Below are 17,500 nucleotides of genomic sequence, written 5' to 3' on the forward strand. Positions count from 1 at the left end.
CTTTGTTAGTATGTAAGTGCTTTGTTAGTATGTAAGTGCTTTGTTAGTATATAAGTGCTTTGTTAGTATGTAAGTGCTTTGTTAGTATGTAAGTGCTTTGTTAGTATGTAAGTGCTTTGTTAGTATATAAGTGCTTTGTTAGTATGTAAGTGCTTTGTTAGTATGTAAGTGCTTTGTTAGTATATAAGTGCTTTGTTAGTATGTAAGTGCTTAGTTATTATGTAAGTGCTTAGTTAGTATGTAAGTGCTTAGTTAGTATATAAGTGCTTTGTTAGTATGTAAGTGCTTAGTTAGTATATAAGTGCTTTTTTAGTATATAAGTGCTTAGTTAGTATATACGTGCTTAGTTAGTATTTAAGTGCTTAGTTAGTATATAAGTGCTTAGTTAGTATATGAGTGCTTAGTTAGTATATAAGTGCTTTGTTAGTATATAAGTGCTCTGTTAGTATATACGTGCTTAGTTAGTATATAAGTGCTTAGTTAGTATATGAGTGCTTAGTTAGTATATAAGTGCTTTGTTAGTATGTAAGTGCTTAGTTAGTATATAAGTGCTTTTTTAGTATATAAGTGCTTAGTTAGTATATACGTGCTTAGTTAGTATTTAAGTGCTTAGTTAGTATATAAGTGCTTAGTTAGTATATGAGTGCTTAGTTAGTATATAAGTCCTTTGTTAGTATATAAGTGCTTAGTTAGTATATGAGTGCTTAGTTAGTATGTAAGTGCTTAGTTAGTATATACGTGCTTAGTTAGTATTTAAGTGCTTAGTTAGTATATGAGTGCTTTATTAGTATATAAGTGCTTTGTTAGTATATAAGTGCTTTGTTAGTATATAAGTGCTTAGTTAGTATATGAGTGCTTAGTTAGTATATGAGTGCTTAGTTAGTATATAAGTGCTTTGTTAGTATATACGTGCTTAGTTAGTATTTAAGTGCTTAGTTAGTATATGAGTGCTTTATTAGTATATAAGTGCTTTGTTAGTATATAAGTGCTTTGTTAGTATATAAGTGCTTTGTTAGTATATAAGTGCTTTGTTAGTATATACGTGCTTAGTTAGTATTTGAGTGCTTAGTTAGTATATGAGTGCTTTATTAGTATATAAGTGCTTTGTTAGTATATAAGTGCTTTGTTAGTATATACGTGCTTAGTTAGTATTTAAGTGCTTAGTTAGTATATGAGTGCTTTATTAGTATATAAGTGCTTTGTTAGTATATAAGTGCTTTGTTAGTATATAAGTGCTTTGTTAGTATATAAGTGCTTTGTTAGTATATAAGTGCTTAGTTAGTATATGAGTGCTAAGTTAGTATTTAACCTGTTTAGCCCTGAGCCTGTTTTTCAGGTCTCAGGCTCGAAAATGACATTCCCAGAACAAATGACCATATCTTCACTTCTAAAAGGGTTAAATTAATAATATTTTTTCTCAAAGTAATGATAAACCTGTGAGTTGGATGTAGAAAAGTCAGAATCAATATAGATGTTTTTTATTTTAAAGAAAATTCAGATTTTACATAGTAAAAAACTGTAAATTATAGTGTCCGTCCAAATATAATTTTTTACTTATAGTGAAAACTACCCTTGGATCATGGTCAGGTAGACTAAAAGCTTTAGGAATCCAAAGTACAACATATAATAAGTACCCTGTATCAAGATTGAAGCAAAACAAGTGACATTTGACCTTTTTAGAGAGATTTAGCAAAAACCACTCCACCTCTGAGGTGATTTGGGTGAAAATGGGGGTTTTACCGTTTCTCTGGAACCCATTGGTCGATTTTGGTGATTGACATCTCTTTCTGACCGTTAGAGCCAATAGAATTGAAGGGGGTTTTCACATAGACTCCAACGTTAACACAAAAAGGTGGGGGCTTTGCGCATGTAGTTTTGCATGAGAGTGAACCTATCTCTAGCTCTGACATCTAGAAACGGAAAAGCAGTTTTATTGCTCATGGATTATCAGAAATCATTTCAAAGGGACACAGACACATTGGATTAACCTATGGATTAACTTCAGCAGCGTTTTTATCGTTTTAATGCCATTGAAGACCACTTTTGAGCAGACTACGACACAAGGTAACCATGTTAGCATTTTTAGCTACCTAGCTCCACATGTTCTGATGTGGGGGGCGGTGCGTAACAGGTTAACAGGTTAAGTGCTTAGTTAGTATATAAGTGCTTAGTTAGTATATAAGTGCTTAGTTAGTATGTAAGTGCTTTGTTAGTATGTAAGTGCTTTGTTAGTATGTAAGTGCTTTGTTAGTATATAAGTGCTTTGTTAGTATATAAGTGCTTTGTTAGTATATAAGTGCTTTGTTAGTATGTAAGTGCTTAGTTAGTATATAAGTGCTTAGTTAGTATGTAAGTGCTTTGTTAGTATGTAAGTGCTTAGTTAGTATATAAGTGCTTAGTTAGTATGTAAGTGCTTTGTTAGTATGTAAGTGCTTTGTTAGTATGTAAGTGCTTTGTTAGTATGTAAGTGCTTTGTTAGTATGTAAGTGCTTTGTTAGTATATAAGTGCTTTGTTAGTATGTAAGTGCTTGTTAGTAGTAAGTGCTTTGTTAGTAGTACGTGCTTTGTTAGTATATAAGTGCTTTGTTAGTATGTAAGTGCTTTGTTAGTATGTAAGTGCTTTGTTAGTATATAAGTGCTTGTTAGTATGTAAGTGCTTTGTTAGTATGTAAGTGCTTTGTTAGTATATAAGTGCTTTGTTAGTATGTAAGTGCTTAGTTAGTATGTAAGTGCTTTGTTAGTATGTAAGTGCTTTGTTAGTATGTAAGTGCTTTGTTAGTATGTAAGTGCTTTGTTAGTATATAAGTGCTTTGTTAGTATATAAGTGCTTTGTTAGTATGTAAGTGCTTTGTTAGTATGTAGTGCTTGTTATAAGTGCTTTGTTAGTATATAAGTGCTTTGTTAGTATATAAGTGCTTTGTTAGTATATAAGTGCTTATTTAGTATATAAGTGCTTTGTTAGTATGTAAGTGCTTAGTTAGTATATAAGTGCTTTGTTAGTATATAAGTGCTTATTTAGTATATAAGTGCTTTGTTAGTATGTAAGTGCTTAGTTAGTATATAAGTGCTTTGTTAGTATATACGTGCTTTGTTAGTATATAAGTGCTTATTTAGTATATAAGTGCTTTGTTAGTATGTAAGTGCTTAGTTAGTATATAAGTGCTTTGTTAGTATGTAAGTGCTTAGTTATTATGTAAGTGCTTAGTTAGTATGTAAGTGCTTAGTTAGTATATAAGTGCTTTGTTAGTATGTAAGTGCTTAGTTAGTATATAAGTGCTTTTTTAGTATATAAGTGCTTAGTTAGTATATACGTGCTTAGTTAGTATTTAAGTGCTTAGTTAGTATATAAGTGCTTAGTTAGTATATGAGTGCTTAGTTAGTATATAAGTGCTTTGTTAGTATATAAGTGCTCTGTTAGTATATACGTGCTTAGTTAGTATATAAGTGCTTAGTTAGTATATGAGTGCTTAGTTAGTATATAAGTGCTTTGTTAGTATGTAAGTGCTTAGTTAGTATATAAGTGCTTTTTTAGTATATAAGTGCTTAGTTAGTATATACGTGCTTAGTTAGTATTTAAGTGCTTAGTTAGTATATAAGTGCTTAGTTAGTATATGAGTGCTTAGTTAGTATATAAGTCCTTTGTTAGTATATAAGTGCTTAGTTAGTATATGAGTGCTTAGTTAGTATGTAAGTGCTTAGTTAGTATATACGTGCTTAGTTAGTATTTAAGTGCTTAGTTAGTATATGAGTGCTTTATTAGTATATAAGTGCTTTGTTAGTATATAAGTGCTTTGTTAGTATATAAGTGCTTAGTTAGTATATGAGTGCTTAGTTAGTGTATGAGTGCTTAGTTAGTATATAAGTGCTTTGTTAGTATATACGTGCTTAGTTAGTATTTAAGTGCTTAGTTAGTATATGAGTGCTTTATTAGTATATAAGTGCTTTGTTAGTATATAAGTGCTTTGTTAGTATATAAGTGCTTTGTTAGTATATAAGTGCTTTGTTAGTATATACGTGCTTAGTTAGTATTTAAGTGCTTAGTTAGTATATGAGTGCTTTATTAGTATATAAGTGCTTTGTTAGTATATACGTGCTTAGTTAGTATTTAAGTGCTTAGTTAGTATATGAGTGCTTTATTAGTATATAAGTGCTTTGTTAGTACATAAGTGCTTTGTTAGTATATAAGTGCTTTGTTAGTATATAAGTGCTTTGTTAGTATATAAGTGCTTAGTTAGTATATGAGTGCTAAGTTAGTATTTAACCTGTTTAGCCCTGAGCCTGTTTTTCAGGTCTCAGGCTCGAAAATGACATTCCCAGAACAAATGACCATATCTTCACTTCTAAAAGGGTTAAATTAATAATATTTTTTCTCAAAGTAATGATAAACCTGTGAGTTGGATGTAGAAAAGTCAGAATCAATATAGATGTTTTTTATTTTAAAGAAAATTCAGATTTTACATAGTAAAAAACTGTAAATTATAGTGTCCGTCCAAATATAATTTTTTACTTATAGTGAAAACTACCCTTGGATCATGGTCAGGTAGACTAAAAGCTTTAGGAATCCAAAGTACAACATATAATAAGTACCCTGTATCAAGATTGATGCAAAACAAGTGACATTTGACCTTTTTAGAGAGATTTAGCAAAAACCACTCCACCTCTGAGGTGATTTGGGTGAAAATGGGGGTTTTACCGTTTCTCTGGAACCCATTGGTCGATTTTGGTGATTGACATCTCTTTCTGACCGTTAGAGCCAATAGAATTGAAGGGGGTTTTCACATAGACTCCAACGTTAACACAAAAAGGTGGGGGCTTTGCGCATGTAGTTTTGCATGAGAGTGAACCTATCTCTAGCTCTGACATCTAGAAACGGAAAAGCAGTTTTATTGCTCATGGATTATCAGAAATCATTTCAAAGGGACACAGACACATTGGATTAACCTATGGATTAACTTCAGCAGCGTTTTTATCGTTTTAATGCCATTGAAGACCACTTTTGAGCAGACTACGACACAAGGTAACCATGTTAGCATTTTTAGCTACCTAGCTCCACATGTTCTGATGTGGGGGGCGGTGCGTAACAGGTTAACAGGTTAAGTGCTTAGTTAGTATATAAGTGCTTAGTTAGTATATAAGTGCTTAGTTAGTATGTAAGTGCTTAGTTAGTATATAAGTGCTTAGTTAGTATATAAGTGCTTAGTTAGTATGTAAGTGCTTAGTTAGTATATAAGTGCTTTGTTAGTATATAAGTGCTTAGTTAGTATATAAGTGCTTAGTTAGTATGTAAGTGCTTAGTTAGTATATAAGTGCTTAGTTAGTATATAAGTGCTTAGTTAGTATGTAAGTGCTTAGTTAGTATATAAGTGCTTAGTTAGTATATAAGTGCTTAGTTAGTATATAAGTGCTTAGTTAGTATATAAGTGCTTTGTTAGTATATAAGTGCTTAGTTAGTATATAAGTGCTTTGTTAGTATATAAGTGCTTAGTTAGTATGTAAGTGCTTAGTTAGTATATACGTGCTTAGTTAGTATATAAGTGCTTAGTTAGTATATAAGTGCTTAGTTAGTATATAAGTGCTTTTTATTTTGTTTTGTTTTTCCTGTTTTGTTTTTTGTTTAATGAGGGTTTTTCTTTATATTTTGATCAGTGAGTCACCTTTGAGCAGAGCCGTCAGGATGGACATCTCAATGTCCTGCTGTCCCTCTGAGCCCATCCTGAACACCGTGATCTACACACACACACACACACACACACACACACACACACACACACACACACATACACACACACACACACACACACACACACACACACACACACACACACCACACATACACACACACACACACCACACACACACACACACACATACACACACACACACACACACTAACACACACACACACACACACATACACACACACACACACACACACACACATTTAGCTACGTGCGAAGCTAACATGGAAATCAGGACTAACATGTTATTAGTTTTAATGTTTAATACATCTCTGCAGCTCTTTGTAATCTGACTGAAGTGGATCAGCTGTTCAGGGGCAGCAAAGGATTGTGGGATTAAATAAATAGAGAACAATCTCCATTATGAGCGTCATTAAGTTAATGAGGCGTTACATAAAGACTACATTACCCAGGGTTCATAGCAGACACCTGCACTCTGATGTATATATGTAGCAGATGATTCTATCTATCTATTCATATATACATATATAATAACATGTAATATGTTTACGTCTGGCCTACCAGCGCCCTCTTCTTCATGCACTCCATCACCATGAGGAAGATCTGCTGCGCCTGACTGCGGCTGTAGGTAAACGTCTTCTGGATGGTGACCAACAGCTGCTCCTTCACACTGTCACTCAGCAATCTGAGGAAGAGGAGGAGGAAGAGCAGGAAGATTAGAGAACATGTATTAAAACCAGTTACTGGTTAATAGCCAGTGAAAAATAACAAAAGACACAAAACTGCAGCAAGAGTCCAGATCCCCCAAACATCTATCAGCTCACCTTAGACCAGGACCCTAACAAGCAACCACCTTCTAAACCTTCCTGCAGACCCCCAACCACATTCTACAGCTCTAGACTAGAAAACATCAGACAGGGACGGAAAGCAGGACGGTTAGTGGACTAATATATATTGGTTCCTCACCCATCCTCTCCACAGTATCTGTGGGCGAAGGAGATGATATCGGAGGCGCGGCCGCTGCCATCACAGATTACCACGGGAACCGGAGGCTCCTCCCTCAGACTCTCCAACACGATGGAGATGACATTAGGACCCCCCTCCAGGATCAGACACACCACCGGGACCCCCTGACCCAGACCTGGAGGAAACACTTGGTCAGTAAAAACAAGTTGAATGAACTGATGTCTTCAATATGTTGATGTTTCAGATGTTGGAGATGTTTCAGACGTTTTGGATGACTCAGATGTTTCAGATGTTTCAGGTGTTTCAGATGTTTCAGGTGTTTCAGATGTTGGAGATGTTGGAGACGTTTCAGATGTTTCAGATGTTTCAGATGTTCGAGATGTTTCAGATCTCTCAGATGTTTACGATTTTTCAGATGTTTCAGATGTTGGAGATGTTTCAGGTGTTGGAGATGTTTCAGGTGTTTCAGATGTCTCAAATGTTTCGGATGTTTCAGATGTCTCAGATGTCTCAGATCTCTCAGATGTTTCAGATGTCTCAAATGTCTCAGATGTTTCAGATGTCTCAGATGTTTCAGATGTCTCAGATCTCTCAGATGTTTCAGATGTCTCAAATGTTTCGGATGTTTCAGATGTCTCAGATGTTTCAGATGTTTCAAATGTTGGAGATGTGGGAGATGTCTCAGATATTTCAGATCTTTCAGATCTCTCAGATGTCTCAGATATTTCAGATGTCTCAAATGTTTCAGATGTCTCAGATCTCTCAGATGTCTCAAATGTTTCAGATGTCTCAGATGTCTCAGATATTTCAGATGTTTCAGATGTCTCAGATGTCACAGATGTTTCAGATGTTCCTGGTCCTCTAGAGCTGAAGGTAGTGACGGCTGGGCCTCCCTTTGCTGTCCCTGCCTTACACAGCTCCAGGCATAGGATGACAAAGGGAAACCCACTGGTCACATGATCATTTGACATAATCCAAAATCATATTGAGAAATCCCATTGGACCAGGGAGATACTGCCTTCAGGGTCCAACAGAGAAACCCCACACCCTGCACCTCTCTATTGAGATAAGAGAACATCCTCTGTCTTTCCTAATCACTTCTCCATGACCTAGTCTGCCCTGGCTCAGGACTACGTGTATTATACAAGTATTGTAAGTTGGTCACTAACTGTACTGCATACATTTTAACAGATTTAAGTTCTCTCAGTGTAGGAGAAGTTGTTTTAGCATTGAGCTAACGTGGGACTCACGAGTGTTGATCTTCTGCAGAGCGATGTGTTTCTCCAGCTGCCGGCGGAGGCGCACCTCTGCGCCGTACTTCCCGTGCGTCCCGTTGTCAGCCAGGAGGAAGTGGGAGTGGCTGCTGTTCAGAACCGACAGCTTGCTGAGCGGGTTGGACATGGTCGTATAGGGCCGGGTCACCTGCAAAAAGGGTTCAGAGTGAAGAACCAGCAGAACTTTCTGTAGCGTGCACAGATACCGGAGATTCACTGATGCGCTGTATTCAAGATTCAAAGGCTTTAGTGAGGTCTGTGTAGCAGCTAATGTTGCCTGCAACAGTGCAACAGAGAATATACCTAACGTAAAATGTAATCAGGAAGTAAAAACGATCTGATCGACCAATCAGATCATCAGTGGTTTGACTCGAGTCAACAAGTGTCTTTGGACAGGATACTGAACCTCCCCCCGCCCTGCTCCTGTAGGCATTGAGTCTTTGGTACTGAAGGGTGTGTGCGTTGCTTTGGATAAATATATAATAAATATTCACATTCCATTTAATATTGAATAATCCATTCTTTGACAATAATATCCTGCACTATATTTGTTACTGGAAATTTGGATTTCCACATGTATATATATATTTTTTATTTTATTTCGTATTTTTTATTCTTTAACCTGTTTTTCAGGTTTCAGGCTCGAAAATGCTATGCCCAAAACAAATTACTATAACTTAACTTCTAAAAGGGTTAAATGAATAATTTATTTTATCAAAGCAAGGTTACATCTGTGAGTTGGATGTAGAAGTGTCAGAATCAATATAGATGTTTCTGTGTCAGAGTAAATTCAGATGCAACATTACATTACAATTAGCTGACGCTTTTTTCCAAAGCGACTTACAATTACCGATTACAGGGACATTCTCCCTGGAGTAACTAAGGACTACGTGCCTTACTCAAGGGCACACTAGTGGTGGTGTTCCTGGCGGAATTTGAACTCACAACCTTCCGATCTTCAGCCCACCTCACTATCCATTAGACCACCACTATCCCATCAACATAGTAAAAAAAGGTAAATTCTTACCTCCGCCTAAAGAAAAACCATTACTTATAGTGAAAACCACCCTTGAATGATGGGATGGTAGACTAAAAGCTTTAGGAATCCAAAGTATAACATATAATAAGTACCCTGTATCAAGATTGAGGCAAAGAGAGAGGTTTAGCAAAAAAAACCTTTGGGCACATTTGGGCACATTTGGATACCATCAGTGCCATTTGACCTTTTTCAGGTACCATACTGTAAAAAATAATTGTATTATCACTATATGTAATCATTCCATCCAAATACAAGTGTTTTTATAAAAACATTTTTTTTAATTTTTTTTCTTTAATTTCTTGAAATTACATTTTTTTTATGTAAATGGTGTGTGTCTGTGTCTGTGTGTGGACTTTGCTACAGTCCCTACATGTTTATCACCCGACTAACACTTCTAGGAAGGTTTACTTAAACAATACAAATTAGGAAACATAGGATAAATTTGTCTCCAACAGGAGCAGATTTATTTCAAAAATAACACACTATACAATAAAACTACACTAAAACCAAAATAAAACCACAAGCATTGTTTTTGTAAACACTGGCAAAAAAAAACAAAAAAACAAAAAAAATGTACACAAAACCTGAATGTGTTTAGTCAGAGGTGTGCCACGTCTCGAAACAGTTCTTCTTTGAATTGAGGCACAGAGGGACCAGGCGCTTAGTGCAGTAGATAGGTGTCTTCACCGTTTTGTTGCCAGCATCAGAGCACCTCCTGCAGTACCTCCTGAGCGCGGTGGCATCTTCCCCATAATATTGGGAATGCATACGAGTGATGATGGGGGGAGTGGTGGTGGTGCTGCAGGGACTTCACCCCTCATGTCTGCAGCAAGCTGCTCCCTGAAGGACTTCTGGGTGTGTGGCTTCGTCCTGCCGGGATCACCACTCATCTTGTGCAGCTCCTTGTGGAGAAGGAAGCTGTTCACCACTGCAATGTAACATTGAGGGACCATGGTTCAGAATCAGAAGATGCAGAGGGAGGCTGAGTTAGTACTGGTGCAGACGTCCGGCAGCGTAGCTTGGATGTTGATGGCTCTGGGGCTGGGTATGCTGATCTGATGCACGTCGTAGCTCGGATGAGGCAGATGTTGATGGCTGTGATCCAGAAGCCATTTGATACTCGTCTTCATCACTGTGAAAACAAATGTGGAAAAAACAAATCGATTACTTCACTGGCTTATTCTTTCAAAAATATAAAATAATTCCTCCATTTAGCGTGTGTGAAATAACAGTATATACACACACACATATATATATATAGATATATATATTTATATATAGATATATATAGATACATATATACATATATATATAGACTGGGTTGATATATACAATACAGCTTTATTTATATACTGCCGTGTTATAGTCACGAAATACAATTAATCTATTGATACGTGTTCACCAACACGCATCTTCCCATTGTTTTTCGTCTCTTAGAACGATTACGCGAGAACAACAAAGCGGCATCCATTTTGTATTTTGCGAGTGTGGAATTACTATAGATTACACCAAATACATAACTAATAGATACAAACAGAGAGAGTACATACCTTTCCCGAAGTTCATAATCAGGGTCTGATTGTGGCTGAAGTAGATCCTCATCTTTTGATGGAGAGTCAGCAAACACCATTTCCACGGCGTCTTCAAGCTTATACAACACACTCTCACTCCATAAACGTCCAGGAGCGACGCTTGGTCAGGGTCCCGAGGCGTCCAGTTGGGACGCTCCGAGGCTCCTTCAGCTTCATAAAGGGACGCAAATAGCTTTCAACTGATTGCAATGTATTCCCATCTGCAGCGTTATTTGACGCTCATGGAAGCACGGCATTCATTTGTGTCGGAGGCTGTTAAAGGCAATGTGAGCGTCCATTCCCATTGGATAACGGAGGATTGTACACCCGGAAGTAAGTATTCCCCTTACTGTCGATTGATTTGACAGTGATATCTCCACTACTCATCAACTCAGAAACACCAGATTATCTTGTTAATTAAACGACATTGATAGGTTTAGTGTACAATGCTTTTGTCACGTTTTCCCTTCAATTCTGAGGAAACCAAGTCGTTTTCTATGAGTTTTGGATGGCCGAAGACATTATATTACCCACAATCCTCTGTAGCAACCATAGACTGTATATTGCAACAGGCAACAGCTTCGGTTCATGTTAATTTACAAACTCTTCAACTACAACCGTAGTTATATTTAAAAACATATTAGAAGGCCTCACGAAATACTTTAATGTACATTTAAATTTAAATGTGAAGGAATGTGTGTATATTAAAGTGGACCTATCATGCTATATTTAAATGATATATTGTAGGGCCATACCTATATAAGGTCTATTTATACGTTTCTGTTTTCAAAATACCAAACAGATCATGCATTTTAGCCATGCCTCATTTCGCTCTATGTGCTGTTTGCTGTCTACGGGTCTGATTCTGCTGACCACGCCCCCCTGCAGGAGAGGGGAGACGTGCTCTGATCAGCTGCTGGGCTGTCAGAAGAGGGGGAGAAAAAGAGATCTCCGTCCTCCTTGTTTTATTATATAGAGTCGTTATTCATTTGTTTTAAAGCTCAATAAATAACAAAGAAGACCTTTGACCGGCACTTTTTTCATTTTGTCCGGAAGATTTAAACTTTAACGGACATCTTGACCGGCGAAAGAAAACCTAACTGAAACTCTGCCGCACGGTCCCCTGGTTCCTTGGAAGAGGCGGAGAGGTGGGTGTTTGTCATCTGCTGGTGGACTAACCGGAGAGGATTACAGTGCTTGCCTCGACGGGGAGGGATTGCATTGAATTAAAGCAGCGGGAGCAAACGCTTGCCTCGGGGAGGGAGAAAGAAAGCCACAGCGGAGAATAAACAGAAGGGTAACCATGGTAACCATGCGCGGGAAGTCTTCTTCGCTGCTTTTGTGGCAGACTACAGCGCCACTTACAGGTCTGGCATATGTACTACAGCGTCTCCAGCGCTTTCGAGCGGCAATGGCCGGCCGTGGCCCAACCCCACATTCCCCTGATAGGTGGAGAGTTGGCCCAATAGCCGTAGCGCCACCGTCCTGACTTCAGGACAGTGTTCAAATCTGGATCAGTTTTTATCAGATCCGTTGCAGCCCCTTTTTTAGAGATTTGGGTATGGAGGAAAATAGAGAGGGTTGTGTTTTCTGACACTTGGTGAGTTCCCTGGAACACCGGGGACACATATTCATGTATAAAAGACGTACAAAAGTGCATTTTGAATGATAGGTCCCCTTTAACTGTGGGTTTTTCTCTGGAAGTTTTTCCTTGTACGATGTGAGGTTCAAAGGACAGAGGATGCCGTTTTTCTCATACTGATATTCCACTATGCACGCTGGGATTTGGTGTTTATGCGATGTGAAATCCGAAAACATTTAAAAAAATAATAATAATACATTATTCCGAGTGTGCTTGCTTTTCTCTTTGAAAGTCATCACATAACGGCATTGTAATACACGTTTCGGCTGCATTAAATATTACATATCTGCCGTAGTTGTCTATTTATAGAGCCCTGATGAGAAGACTTCTAGACAAACAGGAACAACTGCCGCCAAAACTGAAAACTTGACGTGGATCTTAAATATATAAGCAATTAAACAACATCTTACATTTCTTTTCCCACAATACGTCTCCTTGCAGTATCAACACTAATTCGGCTGACTTTTATATTTGATCCAATTGGTAGATAGGCTGTATTTACGCCATAACGGTGCACAGCTGATAGAAAGGGACACCTACTGGTTAAAGCACGTTATTGCATTTTATTATTTTATTATTAGATATTAATAGGATCCCTATAAAGTATATTCTTTACTCGTCGTTATTCTCTACTAATAGTTCATTAAAGACTGTATATAATGACTATTTTGCACATCCCTTTCAAGATTTCAAGATTTTCTAAGGTTTATTGACATATCATATTTTACACAACTACGGTGTAGTTATGCAATGAATGAAAAACTTGGGTCGCAGGTTCCTCAACAGAGCATTACAAGACATCTATCAATATGTGTGTACCTCCACCATTACATTGTCATATTCTGCACATATATTTCTTATACTATCTACAAGAGTATAATACATATGTATAATATCAGTTAAAATAAGTGCTTAAACATAGTTAACATTGCAGGAAAGCAATAAATTAGACGTTAAGTACTTTGTCAGGCTTAATATTTATCTGTAGATACAAATGTCACTGTGTGTGCTGTGTGCTCTGCATGTGTGACCATCAGAGGGTTTCATCCCTCCATATTCATCTTCTATACCCCCAAAGCTTTTTCTTATTCAAAAGAAGACCTTAATCTAAAGTATTCTTTAATGTTTAAATAAAGCATTATTAGTTTGTCTGTTTTGCACATCCTCCTATTAATATCTAATAATACAATTATAAAATGCAATAACGTGCTTTAACCAGTAGGTGTCCCTTTCTATCAGCTGTGCACCGTTATGGCGTGAATACAGCCTATCTACCAATTGGATCAAATATAAAAGTCAGCCGAATTAGTGTTGATACTGCAAGGAGACGTATTGTGGGAAAAGAAATGTAAGATGTTGTTTAATTGCTTATATATTTAAGATCCACGTCAAGTTTTCAGTTTTGGCGGCAGTTGTTCCTGTTTGTCTAGAAGTCTTCTCATCAGGGCTCTATAAATAGACAACTACGGCAGATATGTAATATTTAATGCAGCTGAAACGTGTATTACAATGCCGTTATGTGATGACTTTCAAAGAGGAAAGCAAGCACACTCGGAATAATGTATTATTTAATTTTTTACTGCCCCTAGGCTCAATTCTCACTAAACACAATATCCCCTTCCATTGTTACGCTGATGATGTACAGATCTATCTGCCTCTCAATCAAAATGCCAACTCACTACAGCAGCTGATGGACTGCTTAGCAGAGATTAAATCCTGGCTGAGCAAAAACTTCCTCACCCTCAATGAGAGCAAGACCGAGGTCATCTTTTTTGGACCCCAACCTTCAGCCTCTCCGGTTGACATTCTGGGCTCCCTCAATAAAAACATCCTCCCCTCTGTCATGAACCTTGGAGTGACCTTCACTAGCACTTTTACATTTGATAAGCAGGTCAGCACCGTAGTCAAATCCTGCTTTTTTTTAAATACGACTATTGGCTAAAACCAAGTCGTATTTATCTTTTAAAGACTTAGAAAGGGTTATTAACGCCTTTGTTACCTCAAGACTGGATTACTGCAACACTCTGTATGTGGGTATGGACCAGGCCTCAATTAAACGCCTGCAGCTAGTCCAGAACGCAGCTGCACGTCTTCTCACTGGCCATAAAAAGCGTGACCACATCACCCCTATTCTGGCCTCACTGCACTGGCTTCCAGTTCGGTTCAGAATAGATTTTAAACTCCTTTTATTTGTTTTCAAAGCCCTAAATGGGCTGGCTCCGGCCTATATAGCTGAACTCCTCCAGCGCTACACCCCAACCAGAGCTTTAAGGTCTGCTGACCAGCTGCTGCTGGTAGTGCCCAAGACCAGGCTCAAAACCCGAGGGCACCGAGCATTCGCAGCAGCGGGCCCTAGGCTCTGGAATACTTTGCCCCTCCATGTGAGGTCGGCCCAGACCCTAGGGGTTTTTAAATCAACACTTAAAACTCACTTCTTCTCTCTGGCCTTCACTTAAATCCTAAAAATGTGGGATCTTATATTGAAAAATAAGGTTATTACTACTACTCATTTTCTAAATCTTTTCTCTCTCGCTACTTCTCATATTCTAATAATAATAATCGATAATCAATTCTTTCTATCGTCTCTTTATCCAAAACCCTTTTCCCTCTCTGACCTCTCAAGGTTTTATTAGAGGGAAACAGGTTTGCAGAGAAGCTTATCCAGGCCGGGGAGTGTTCTGACCGTATCCACAGCTTCCTCCCTACCTCTACGTTAGTATATGTTGGTAGTGCGTGAGGCCATATGTACAGATATGTACATGGGACATGAAAACAGTGCATCTCATATTGACAAAAATAAACCTCGCTAACCGAGTTTTCCAAATCACTCTAAAAATAAGCCGTTGTGATACACGTGTAGACAACATCTGCAGAATCATAATGATCATTACATTGGGGTCATTAAACCATTATTTCGCTAAGATAAAAAACATTAAAGTTTAGGATTTTAGTGTAATTCACAAATGTTCCACCAGATGGTGCCACACACACCCATGGGTATATTAGTGTTTAAAAAGCCGTGGGAAAATGTTTTAATTCAACAGGAGAGGGTAATTCAATTGTTACCCATGGAACAGGGCTGCAAACATGGCTACATGAGTGTTAAAATGCTGTCAAACTGTTTTAATTCAGTCACAATTGTCGTTTTTTGGCGGTGTACATTGGACTCAATAAACATACAGAGTTATGGACATAAATGTGTCAGTATAGACGGGATAATGTACATATTAATAATATTTAATTAGTTAAATGTACAATGAAGCTAAAAACAAGCAGAATCACTGCTGTTAGCAGGGTCTCAGAGACCCATAGACCCAGAGACCCAGGGTACAGCACCTCACTGTCTTACCCATAAAACAGGGGCTCTGATCAGGGCTAAAGTAATGTTATAAACTGGTGAATCTGTTTAAATGCAGGCAGCAAGACTCACTGCTTTTAGCAGGGTCTCAGAGAGCCAGAGTGCCAGGGTACAGCACATCGCTTTCTTACCCAGAAAACAGGGCTCTGATCAGGGCTAAAGTCATGTTAGAAACTGGTGAATCTGTTTAAATGCAGGCAGCAGACTCACTGTTTTTAGCAGGGTCTCAGAGAGCCAGAGTGCCAGGGTACAGCACATCGCTTTCTTACCCAGAAACAGGGCTCTGATCAGGGCTAAAGTCATGTTAGAAACTGGTGAATCTGTTTAAATGCAGGCAGCAGACTCACTTCTTTTAGCAGGGTCTCAGAGAGCCAGAGTGCAGGGTACAGCACATCGCTTTCTTACCCAGAAAACAGGGCTCTGATCAGGGCTAAAGTCATGTTAGAAACTGGTGAATCTGTTAAATGCAGGCAGCAGACTCACTTCTTTTAGCAGGGTCTCAGAGAGCCAGAGTGCCAGGGTACAGCAACATCGCTTTCCTTACCCAGAAAACAGGGCTCTGATCAGGGCTAAAGTCATGTTAGAAACTGGTGAATCTGTTTAAAAATGCAGGCAGCAGACTCACTTCTTTTAGGCAGGGTCTCAGAGAGCCAGAGTGCCAGGGTACAGCACATCGCTTTCTTACCCATAAAACAGGGCTCTGATCAGGGCTAAAGTCATGTTAGAAACTGGTGAATCTGTTTAAATATGCAGGCAGCAGACTCACTGCTTTAGCAGGGTCTCAGAGAGCCAGAGTGCCAGGGTACAGCACAATCGCTTTCTTACCCATAAAACAGGGCTCTGATCAGGGCTAAAGTCATGTTAGAAACTGGTGAATCTGTTTAAATGCAGGCAGCAGACTCACTTCTTTTAGCAGGGTCTCAGAGAGCCAGAGTGCCAGGGTACAGCACATCGCTTTCTTACCCAGAAAACAGGGCTCTGATCAGGGCTAAAGTCATGTTAGAAACTGGTGAATCTGTTTAAATGCAGGCAGCAGACTCACTTCTTTTAGCAGGGTCTCAGAGAGCCAAGTGCCAGGGTACAGCACATCGCTTTCTTAACCAGAAAACAGGGCTCTGATCAGGGCTAAAGTAATGTTATAAACTTGTGAATCTGTTTAAATGCAGGCAGCAGACTCACTTCTTTTAGCAGGGTCTCAGAGAGCCAGAGTGCCAGGGTACAGCACATCGCTTTCTTACCCATAAAACAGGGCTCTGATCAGGGGCTAAAGTCATGTTAGAAACTGGTGAATCTGTTTAAATGCAGGCAGCAGACTCACTTCTTTTAGCAGGGTCTCAGAGAGCCAGAGTGCCAGGGTACAGCACATCGCTTTCTTACCCAGAAAACAGGGCTCTGATCAGGGCTAAAGTCATGTTAGAAACTGGTGAATCTGTTTAAATGCAGGCACCTGCATTCACACCTCCAGGGCGGAGACCGGGAAAACCAACTCTATTTGCCCGCTCACAGAGCCCCGAAGGACGGACTAGAGACCTCCAGCACCAGTCTGTTTATTTCACACCTCCAGGGCGGAGACCGGGAAAATCACCTCTCATTGCCCGCTCACAGAGCCCCGAAGGACGGACTAATGACCACCAGCGTGTGCCCCTAACAGTGGCACCTCCATAACATTGCACACCGTGAGTCCCCGGGCCCCCGCAGTTAAGCACTCCCCCCACGGACTAAACCCAGATATTCACACCCTCCAGAATCTCGTGCCCCTGGTAAGACTAACAAGGGGTGGATTTTGTGGTGGTCTACCGTCCGCCCTTAAGCATCCAACTGCGGACTCCTGACACTCAGACACTTTCATATTTTTAGGTTACCAAGGGCACGCTTGTCTGGCAGTTATGCACATGGGGTTTTGTCCAAGGCAGTGTGCTTAAGTCAGGGGGCCCGGGGACTCAAGGTGCGC

General features: G+C 38.9%; 1 pseudogene; it reads right to left on the reverse strand.

The window, feature by feature from the left end:
* The window catches only part of LOC117469924, a 44,896-nt pseudogene that overhangs the window by 22,542 nt on the left and 4,854 nt on the right, over positions 1-17,500 (reverse strand).

This window comes from Trematomus bernacchii, unplaced genomic scaffold, assembly GCF_902827165.1.
Source record: "Trematomus bernacchii unplaced genomic scaffold, fTreBer1.1, whole genome shotgun sequence".
Lineage (NCBI taxonomy): Eukaryota > Metazoa > Chordata > Actinopteri > Perciformes > Nototheniidae > Trematomus > Trematomus bernacchii.